This window comes from Microtus ochrogaster (genome assembly GCF_000317375.1).
Source record: "Microtus ochrogaster isolate Prairie Vole_2 chromosome 14 unlocalized genomic scaffold, MicOch1.0 chr14_random_2, whole genome shotgun sequence".
NCBI lineage: Eukaryota > Metazoa > Chordata > Mammalia > Rodentia > Cricetidae > Microtus > Microtus ochrogaster.
In genome coordinates this window covers 2,525,621-2,537,001 of record NW_004949097.1, presented here as the reverse complement: position 1 = coordinate 2,537,001, position 11,381 = coordinate 2,525,621, and the positions used below count along the sequence as shown (strand labels likewise).

Sequence of the window (11,381 nt, the reverse complement as noted above, 5' to 3'; positions counted from 1 at the left end):
GACTGAACTCAGGTTGACAGGTGTGGCAGGAAGCTCCTTTACCTGCTGAGCCGAGTCAGTGGGCCGCAGTAGTTCAGTGCTCTCTATGTTTCTTTAATCAGGGAGTGCCCCACGTACTTATTGGATTGTTTGGTCATTTAATTCTCTTTTATTTCCACTGGGAGACGCTCTTCAGCATTTCTTCTAAGCAGGACCAGTGGCGATGAAGCGCCTCATCGTGACTTTAGTGCTCTCTTGAATTCTTTTGAAAGATGTTACACAATTTTTTCCTTACATCTTTAACACTACTTTAAGCTATGAATATCCCCCAAGGGCATGCACCTTCCCTGGAGGTTCTGCAATATCAGGTCAATGAGTATAGTGGATAGAACCAATTTCTAGTCTATGGATTGGCTCTAAAATTCATTTATTATATTGTCTTCAGATAGAGGACGCAACCAATGTTAGACAGACAAGAACAGACCTTCTGCTTGATCTTAGTCAAAAGGCTCGGAAGTGATGAGGATGCCCTCCGATTTCTGATCCCCTCGCCGTGGTTTCCCAAGTGCTGGAGGTGCTTTCCCCACACTGATGGTCCACACCACCCAACTCCTCATCCCTCCCCCTCTTTTTCTTTATTCTTCTCTCAAACAATACGTCCAACTCCATTCTCCCCTCCCCTCTCTCAGTTCTCCCCACCTTACCTCCTCCCCAGATCCGTTGCTCCTCTGTTTATATCCCTTCAGGAAAGATCAGGCCTCCAGGGGATATGTATCAGCTGAATGGTGTAACAAAATGCAATAAAGCCTGTCTTACAAAAATTTTGAAAACCTTTTAGCTATTTTGAGTATATCATTTTGCTTCCACGTAACTTGTACATTTTCTGCTAAAAAGTAAAATTTGCTTGTAGCCTGATAGAGATCCCTTGTTTATAATAGCTACTTCTTACCTAAATGGCTAGTCTTTGTCTCTGACCTCACCCTGAGATTGCATTGTGAGCCCTAAGCTGGCCTAGAACTCACCATATAGCCTGGGCTGGCCTAGAACTCACCATATAGCCTGGGGTGGCCTAGAACTCACCATATAGCCTGGGCTGGCCTAGATCTCAGCATACAGCCTGGGGTGGCCTAGAACTCACCATAAAGCCTGGTCTGTCCTAGAACTTACCACATAGCCTGGGCTGGCCTTGAACTCACCATATAGGCTGTGCTGGCCTTGAACTTACCACATAGCCTGGGGTGGCCTTGAACTCACCATATAGCCTGGGCTGGCCTTGAACTCACCATATAGGCTGTGCTGGCCTTGAACTTACCACATAGCCTGTGCTAGCCTTGAACTCACCATATAGCCTGGACTGTTCTAGAACTCTCCATACAGCCTGGGCTAGCCTTGAACTCACCATACAGTCTGGGCTGGCCTAGAACTCACCATATAGCCTGGGCTGGCCTTGAACTCACCATATGAGTTGGTGATTTGCAGGCCAAATTAGGGAGGAGCTGCTCTTCTTGGCCCACTGATTCCAATGCTCATCTCATCTAGAAGCACAGCCACACCCAAGACAGTGTTTGACAGACTTCCCGGCATCCTGTGACTACTCGAGTTAATGCATAGCTAGCTGTCACAGTTCTGTGCTTGTGCATTTGTTTCTTCCTTCTTGAGCCTTTCTTCTTGAATTTTTCCAGTTATCAATTCAGTGACTTCTCTGTAAGTTATTTGGGTTTTCTAGATACACATCATATTATCAGAAATTTTATTTTTCTCAACCTTTATAAGTTTTATTTATCTTGTTTTACTTACTTACTGTGTGTGTACGGGTGGGCTTACATGTTTCAAGGCGCATGTCCAGAGGTCAGAGGACAATTTGCAGGAGTTGATTCTCTCCCTCCCAGATGTGTGTCCTGGGGACTGAACCCAGGCTGCCAGTCTTGGGCACATTTTCTCATGTGCCACTATGGATAAGGCTTGTTTCCCCCAAATACTTGTGCAGCTAATTAACAATTTTAAATGCATTACAATAAAGTATTTAAAAATATTACTTGATTGTATTTTTATATCTTGATATTTTATAGCTTGATGTTTTTATTATTAATTTTGTTTGCACATCATTTCTATTTTTGTCTTAATTAGTTTTTCTTTCTCAGTAATGGCCTTTTTGAGATCATGCTAGCATACCCCAAAATTCATATGCCATAAAATTATAAAATGTGTGAGTCAATGTTTAATATAATCAGAACTGAGCAGCCAGAACTAATATCTAATTTCATGACTTTAAAAAAATATTTTTCATAAATTTTCTTACCGTGTATATGTATGTGTGTGTGTATGTGCATGTTAGCACAGGTACCTGCGCAGGCCAGAAGAGGGCAGTAGATCCCCTGGGGCTGGGGTTTCATCCTGTATTGAACAAGCTGATGTAGATGCTTGGATCTGGACTTGGGTCCTCTGCAAGATCATTACTCATTCTTAACAACCCCTGAGTCATCTCTCCAGCCATGTCAGGAAGTTTTTTTCCTTAACCTAAAGACTACCAGGGACACTGCATGTCCCTTGGCTTAACATTATGCAGTTGTTGTTTCCAAGTTTATTCATTCTGGATATTTTATCTAAATTGATTAATGCAAAATGTGGCCTTTTATGCCTGCATTTTTCTGCCCTCAACATTGCATATTGTCAGATGATCCATCATAAGGATACTGCAAATTTTGCTTTCCTATTAGTCATTTGACATATGCTGGGAGTTTCCACACATTTTGAACACTGTGCTATGGACATTTGTATGCAAGTGTTTGTGTTCATATAAACTTTAATTCTTTTTAAAAAAAATATATCTAAGGGTAGAGTTGCTGGGCCATATGCTATCCCTAGGTTTAACGATATTAACTATTTTGCCAAATAAATACCTATGGCCAGTGTGGTTTGAAATTCCCAGTTTCCCACCAACTGTGTATCTTAGCCATCCTGCTAGATGTAAGGTTTATTTATTTTTGTAGTTTTCATTGCTCTTTCCCAATAATTAGCAGTGTTGGGCGTCTTTTTATGTGCTTACTGGCAAGCTTACTGTCTTTGGAGAAAATCCTTTCTGAATCTAAAACTTAGAAATTATTTGTCTTTTTATAAGGTGTAAGACTCCTTAAACATTCTGGATTCAGGCCTCTTACCACATGAATTATTTATAGATATTCGCTTCATTTTGTTGGTTTGCTCTGCAGGTCGTTGATGCCCGAGAACATGAACGCCCTGTGATAACGTCTCGTCTGTTTGCTTCGTCCTTTGCCAGTTTGGACTTCGGTGTTGTATCTAGGAAGTCAGAGCTGATGCATGGTCATGAAAATGGACTCATATTTTTAAAATGTCATAGCTGTGGTTATTGTAGGCAGAGTATGATCTGCTTTGAGCAAATTTTTGCATATCACCATATGCAAGGGAGGGGTCCAGATTCTTTTTTTTTTTTCCCTGCATACGGATGTCTAACTCGCTTGTTGGAAAGAATATTTACCTGAATTTTCCTGACATTTTCTGTGAATCAACCCATTATAAATGCAAGGGTTGATCTCTGATCTTTTGATGGTATTTCATCCATCTTGATGTCATCTTTCAGGATTGTTTCTTTGCCTTTCGCCTTCATCAATCTTCTATGTGTAATATGATTTCTTTGTATTTATTGTGTGCTGTTCGTGAGCACCTTAAACTTGTGACTTCATGTTTTGAATTTTTTGGAAAATTGCCTCCGATGTTTCTTCATATTACTGCTTTTGTCTCATTGAGTATGGTTAAGTAATATGCCATTATAATTAAGTCGTATTTCTTGAATAGAATTGAAATCATACACAGAGACACACATGCACATACATGAACACACACATACACATACATACATGCACACACGTACCCTCACATGCATATATGTATACACACATCACACACACACACAGCACCTGCTTTTGGAGTACACTTCTCCCTTGCTCTGTCCCTTTCTGCTTCTTGATAACTCATGCCCGTCTTTTCTAAGTGCAAACACAAAGCCATAAAAATTCCCTGGGAAAGATTTACTCTCTTCCTTGTGTTTACTCTCTTTCTTGTCGGTTTTTCAAGCCCCTCCTTTGGGCAGTTGTTGTCACAGTTTGTGAGCGTTAGTTTGCCTGTCTATATATTTTTCTCCTCAGTGCAGACCTCTTCTGATCAAAGGTCAAGCCTGAGTTATTTTTGTCTGCCAGTTGCCTAGTGAGATTTTTTTAAACCAGTAAACACTCAATAAAGACTGAATAAATAAATAAGCCTTCCCCCAGAGATCTCTGTCTTCCTGTTCTTCATGCTCTGCGCATTAATTGTGTCAATTACCTTAAGTGTTCCATTGCTGATTGCTGAAACCGGGCACAGGCCTCAGACCGTTTATAACCACACAGCAGTTTTATTGAAGCAAGAATACAGGGTGACAGTGTCTGGAGAAGGATACGTGTATTTAAATAATCACGAGATTTCATGTTCGGGCTTCTGTCCTTCCCCTGCTGTGTTAAATAAGACACGCTTTGTCTCCGACTCTGGAGCCATAGTCATTGTGTCTGGAAGGCCCTTAAAACCAGGAGTGCAGAGACTGTCGGTCTAAGTTAGGATTTCTATTGCTGGGAAGAAACGCCATGGCCAAAAGCAAGTTGGGGAGGATTTGGCTTACACGTCCAGATCATACTCCATCTTTGGAAGAAGTTAGAACAGGAACTCACGCAGGGCAGGAGCTGATGCAGGAAGCAGGAGCTGATGCAGGAAGCAGGAGCTGATGCAGGAAGCAGGAGCTGATGCAGGAAACAGGAGCTGATGCAGGAAGCAGGAGCTGATGCAGGATACATGAGCTGATGCAGGATCCATGAAGAAATGCTATTTACCTGCTGGCTCCCTTGGTTTGCTCAGTCTGCTTCCTTCCTTCCTTCCTTCCTTCCTTCCTTCCTTCCTTCCTTCCTTCCTTCCTTTTTTTTAAATTTCAAGACAGTGTTTCACTCTGTAGCCCTGGCTGGCCTGGAACTCACTCTGTAGACCAGGCTGGCCTCAAACTGGCAGAGATCTGCCTGCCTCTGCCTCACAAGAGCTGGAATTAAAGGCATGTGCCACCACAGCCAGCCTCATCCTCCTTTCTTATAGAACTCAAGACCACCAGCCGAGGGACAGCATTACCCACAATGGACTGGGCCCTTCCTCATCAATTAGTAATTATAAATTACTCTATAAAGTTGCCTATAGCCTAATCATATGGAGGCATTTTCTTGAGGCTCCCTCCTATCACATGACTTTAACTTGAGTCAAGTTGACAAAAACAAAACAAAACAAAACTGTCTAATACACAGCCCCCTGGGCCATGCCACTCACAAGTAGCTTGCCATACAAGCACATTACAGTCATGTGATCAAGAGTAACAGTCAAGTTGCCTGGCTCTTCCAAAAGTAAGTTCAAGCTACCCATGTCATGGATTCCACTCTATGAGTTCAGCTAACTGGAGATGGCCATCTCTACTGAGCATGTGCAGACTTTTCTTGCCATTGTACACTAACTTCAGCATAAAACTACTTACATAGCTTGCATAGAGTTAGGTATTCCAAGTAATCTAGAGAGAATTTAAAGTGTATGGAAAATAATGACATATACATCAGTGAGCATTAGCATTGAGAGTTTCGAAATCAACCCCTGTATCTATGGTGAACTGATGTTACACTATACACAAATACTGTGTCACTTTATATATGAGCAACCCAGTATTCCAGTTTCAATGAAAGAGCCTAGAACCCAGCTGTTAGAGACACCAAGGAAGACACAAATCCAATTACTATTATTTTCAAATGCTCCAGGCTGATCCATCATGCCCCCAAACAACTCACAGAACCACAGCTATAGCCTCACTCCCTTTTAGTGGGTATAACATGAGGCAAAGGTCACGGTGAAGTGTCAGGAAGGTTTGGAGATGAGCACCCTGACCCAGTTCAGATGATTTTCAAACACTGGGAGAGGTGTGATGTTGGGACAGCTCTTCTTGCTTTGAGAGCAACATGCGCCCTTCAGTCCTTGACCTGTGAAGCATCAGCGTTCGGCTAAACCAAACCCAAGTTGCCTTGTGAGGAAATCCAGATGTACTTTGAAATATATTATCTGGTCAGTAGCTACTTAGTGTCAGAATCATGGATATCCACTTAGACAATCTAACCAGATGTTAAGTAGCTCAAACAATGGCAGAAGGAAGAGGAAGCAATAATTTGACCACAGTTTGGGAACCACTGAAGATTTTTTTTTTTTTTTTTTGGTTTTTCGAGACAGGGTTTCTCTGTGGTTTTGGAGCCTGTCCTGGAACTAGATCTGTAGACCAGGCTGGTCTCGAATTCACAGAGATCCACCTGCCTCTGCCTCCTGAGTGCTGGGATTAAAGGCGTGCACCGCCACTGCCCGGCTACCACTGAAGATTTTAAGTTACAGTTCTAGCTCATCTTCCCTCACTTAAGTTCTTAGCTAAGAACTCTCAGGAGGACGGGTGTGAGGGGAGTCTTCATTTATCTGAGACTGTCTTTTTTTATTCCTTTAAGATTTCTTTATTTATCATTTGTATTGGTGTGTCTATGAGTCTATGCACACTGCTTGCTTGCAGGTGCCTGTGAAGGCCAGCAGAAGCTGTGGGATCCCCAGGAACTGGAGTTCCAGAATGTTGTGAATGCCTGATGTGGGAACTGGGACCTGAGCCCCAGGTTTTCTGCAAATGCTCTCAACTGTTGAGCCATCTCTCTGGACCCAAAGACTTACTTTTTAAAAATTGTTATATTTGTGCTCATTTTAATGCAATTACTAAAGGGCTTGCCCATCTCATTTCCCTTGGAGAGAAACCTTTAGCTCTTTCACAGCCCTTTCCTGGCGTGTATTCTACGCTGGGTCACACCCCCCCTCCCTCCATTGTGCAAACTTTCTGACATACCGTAGGTATTAAGTAGATGCTTACTAAATCACTTGAGGGATGTGAGGCAGTTGTCATGCCACATAAAGCCCAAATCTTTCCCACCACTGAATTTCCTACTTTATCTTCCAAACTGTTAAATGTTGTTGGAGGACGTGATCCTATTGGGCTGATAGAATACTGCATTCAATTCCCGCTATTAAATCCAGCTGGGCCTCTGGTGTGACTGGGAAGTCTTTTTTTTTTTTTTTATGAGGTCTTGTTGCGTTTCTAGAACATTCACAGTCCCAGCTTATTCCACATACTTTAACCCATCACTGGTCCATACTACCTTCCTTTACCCTTGGCAGCAAAGCTGTGGAAAATGTCTCACTGCCTGGCTCTTCCTCTAGGGGTATTCCTGCACGGCCATGTCTAGGTATATGTCCTAGTTTTTGCCTTCTGATTGCAAACCTCCCCATCTTTTATTGTCTGTTACTGTCCTCTTCCGACCTGTCTCTTCACCCATTAAATACAGAACCGTGGTTTGCTGGTAAGCCAAGGTCACTTGCTCTGGTTATTACCCATAACAAACCACTCCAAAGTTATTGGTGTAGACCAGCAATCATTATCTGTGAGTCAGGAAGTCAGGAAGGGCACAGTAAGTGAGAATGACCGCTTGTTGTATGAGTCACTTTCACGGCTGTGACAAAACACCCAACCATAAAGCCCTTCTGGAAAGACAGGTGTATTCTGACTTGTAGTTAGAGGGTATCGTCCACCATGTTGGGGATGGTATGGTCACAGGAGTGAAGTGGCTGGTCATATTGTATGCAATAAAGATTAGCCATCATGTTTTTGCCCCATGATACTCATGCATTTATTTGGAAAGACAAGGAAGATCGCCTACATGTTTGTTACACATGATGAGAGAAACAAAGGCAGGACTGGGCACTGGAAGACTTCCCGTGGCTCCTGCCTAGGGGTTAGCCTTCTCATAGCATGGAAGACTCAAAGCCTTTGGAAGTCTTCAGTGGTAGGAGTTTAAGGTTTTATGTGTCTCACTTTCTTTCTTTAAATTAAAAATATGTATTTATCAAATGGTGATGGCACACACCTTTAATCCCAACATTTGGGAGACAGAGGCAGGTAGATCTCTGTGAGTTTGAGGCCAGTTTGGTCTACAGAGTAAGTTCCAGGACAGCCAAGGCTACACAAAGAAATCCTGTCCTGAAAGCAAAAACAAAACAATACACACACACATCTATACAAATATATTTAGAGTTATTTATTTCATGTGCATGAATATTTGGTTTCTACATCACATACACATATGTGCCTGGTGTCATGGAGGTCAGAGGAGGGCATCGGGTTCCCTGGAACTGGAGTTGCAGGTGGTTGTGAGCCACCATGTGGGTGCTGGGACACAAGCTCACTGGTGTTCTTTCATGCTGAGCAGCTTACCTGCCCTCTGATTCTCCCTTAGATGCAAGTTTCTCCTAGCTTCCATATCTGCTGCACAGTGTTGCTTGAAAGAATGAAGACTTTTACCTGTGTTCAAGGGAGAAGGGCCTGAGCCCTTACATTTCAAAGTCAAGAGAGTAGAAAATCGAATTATGGACCAGGCAGACAGCAGATAATTTGCGGCAGCCACTGGAGAAAATGTGCACTTCCATGTCGTTCATGTTTACCACCTGCCCAAATCCAACCTAATCCTTGACCTAAAAGTCGGAGAGCTTCCCAATGATGAGGCTCCTTCAATGACTCTTTCTTTTCTACTTGCCTGTGTTATCTGCTGCCTGAAACTTGATCCTGGACCATGATCACGAACTTCCCCTCCTTAAATTCTTCATTGGTGCCATTTCCTCTTTCAATTACACTGCTGTAATTTTCTTTCTTATTCCCCCTTGTCTTATTGAGGCATGAATCATTCTTGCCATGATCTCCTGCCTTCCTTGTCCTCTATGTTCCCTGGCATTTCCCTGTGAATGTAATCCTAATTTGCAAAATGCAAAGGGCCTTTTGTTTATTATTATTGGAGACGAGATCTTAAACAGTTCATGGTTGACTTTAAACTGAAGATGGCTGAACTCCTGTTCTTGTCCCTGCCTTTCAAGTCCTAAGATACAGGTACATACCACAATTCTCACCTAATCCCCCAGGGGGATTTTTCAAAGCTCTCATACCCTAGACTATCTCTGTATCATTTTGTACTAGTGACATCTACGCATTTGTATAATGGAGCTAATTAATAGGAACTTTCTGAAGAACCTTCCTTCCTTCCGTCCTTCCTTCCTCCCTTCCTCCATCCCTCCTTCCCTCCCTCCCTTTCTTCCTGTAGAAGGAGCGGTGGGCTGCTTCCTGCCACCCAGCTCCCAGCTGCCTGGCTAGCTTATGCCCCAAAATAACAAAACACAAATTGTATTCATTTAAACACTGCTTGGCCCATTAGTTCTAGCCTCTTATTAGCTAGTTCTCACATCTTGATTAACCCATTTCTAATAATCTGTGTAGCACCACGAGGTGGTGGCTTACCGTGAAAGATTCAGCATGTCTGACGTGGTGGCTGGCTCCATTGCATCTGCCCTGGAGAGGAGAGGCATGGCATCTGCCTAACTTCCCTTCTTCCCAGCATTCTGTTCTGTTTACTCCACCCACCTATGTTCTGACCTATCAGACCAAGCAGTTTCTTTATTAATTAGCCAATGAAAACAACAGATAGACAAATGACCTTCCCACATCACCTTCCTTCCTTTCTTTTTTGAGGTTTCCATGTGTAACCTAGGATGTCCTTGAACTCACAACCTTCCTGCCTCAGGCTCCAAAGTGCTGGAACCACAGGTGTGTGCACACATCCCTGCTCTTGTCCTCAGAGTGTTCTCTTCATCAGAGGGGCTTATTCACTATCCCCAGCTTTGACTTTCTCCCATATCTTTAAGACCTATCTCTGTAAAGCCGTTCTTGACTACTCTGTCTCTGCTGTCTGACTTTCCATTTTTTTTGTGTGTGTGTGTTTTTTTTTAAATCATTAGGTGGGACTGGAGAGATGGCTCAGTGGTTAAGAGCACTTGTTGCTATTGCAGAGGAACCAGGTTTGGTACTCAGCACCCACGTGGTGATTCTCAACTATTGGTAACTCCAGTTCTAGAGGGTCCAGCTCTTCTGACCTCCAAAGGCACAGACATGTACATAGCACACATACATACATAAAGGCGAACCACTCTAATACATAAAATAAAAATAAATTTTAAACAGCAGCAATAACAACAACCAAACAAATTAGGCATGTTAGAATTCTTTGGAGTCTGTACCCTTTGTTACTGTGAGTTTGGAAGAAGTAACAGATTTGGGTCCCAGTTTTATTATACAAATCTTAAACAACGTAGTAACACTTTATATAAGCATATAGTAACAAAAAAGTAGACATTTCTAGACTTAACTATGCATGGTGACGTATGTTTGTAATCCCCGTACTTGGGATGCAGAGACAGAAGGATCAAGAGTTTCATGGGAACCTGGGCTGTGTGGTGAGTTTGGAGCCAGAAATGAGCTATGTGAACACACTGATTTCATTTCACTTGGGTCTATATACAGCAGTGAAAATATGGGTTTTGTGGTAGATCTGCAAAGTCTCACTCAAGTAGTCTGAGTTGTATCCCCAAGAGCTTGATTCCTCTGAGACATTGTAGCTTGTTTGACCTGGTGGAGATTGTTGCATTTTGCTTGAACCTTTGTTATCTATGGATGTAGCATAGACCATACCGGACCATATCTTGGCACAGGAGATACTTCACAAACCCTGATGTCTAGAAGTCTAAGACATGGCTGTATGGTGTGTTTGTGGCTTAGGCTTTCTTATGATGGTGCAATCAAAAAGTTAGCATGGCCTTGATTGCATCTTGATAGCCCAGCACTTCTAAGTTCATTCCCATGGATGCTGACTGGACTACAGTTTCTTGCCATGCAATCCCTCTTTGTAGGATTATACACTACAAGACTGTCCTTCAGTAGAGTGATGAAGAGTAAATGAGCCCAATAGCAAAGGCACAGCCTTTATACTCTCAAAGGACATGAGGATTCTTGCTGTCCTCCTCCAGATTGCTACAGGAAGAAAGGGTATAAACACCAGGATGCCAGGGCACTGGCGACCATCTTGGAGGCTGGCTGCCAGCTGAGGCATCCGGCCCAGGTGTGTTTAGTCTTCCAATACCACCCTGTTGCTTCAGGGCTATGCCAAATCATCTCAGTTTCCATATACGTTTGACTGTTTTCTGAATCTGCCCCATGTTTGCACTGCAGAGGGAGCCGTCAGGAACCTGGGTGGAGTTTGATCCTGTAGTTCACTTCTTACACTGTCTTACAATGTCTAGGATCATGTGCCTCTCCAGACTGAGCCCTGGATTTCCTTACAGTTCTCTGGGTTATTTTTTCTTAACTACTCCATCTCCTCAAACTCTGCAGTCCTCTGTTTTTTTTCTGGTCCTTTGATGGAAACTGGGAGATT

At 42.8% G+C, this 11,381-nt stretch overlaps 1 non-coding gene across 1 annotated transcript; it reads right to left on the bottom strand.

Annotated features, from left to right (window-relative positions):
* Positions 1-310: 310 nt before the first annotated feature.
* Positions 311-500, bottom strand: LOC113458009. Its single transcript, XR_003378459.1, has one exon. It is a non-coding gene; the product is annotated as a U2 spliceosomal RNA (small nuclear RNA).
* Between the last annotated feature and the right edge of the window lie 10,881 nt (positions 501-11,381).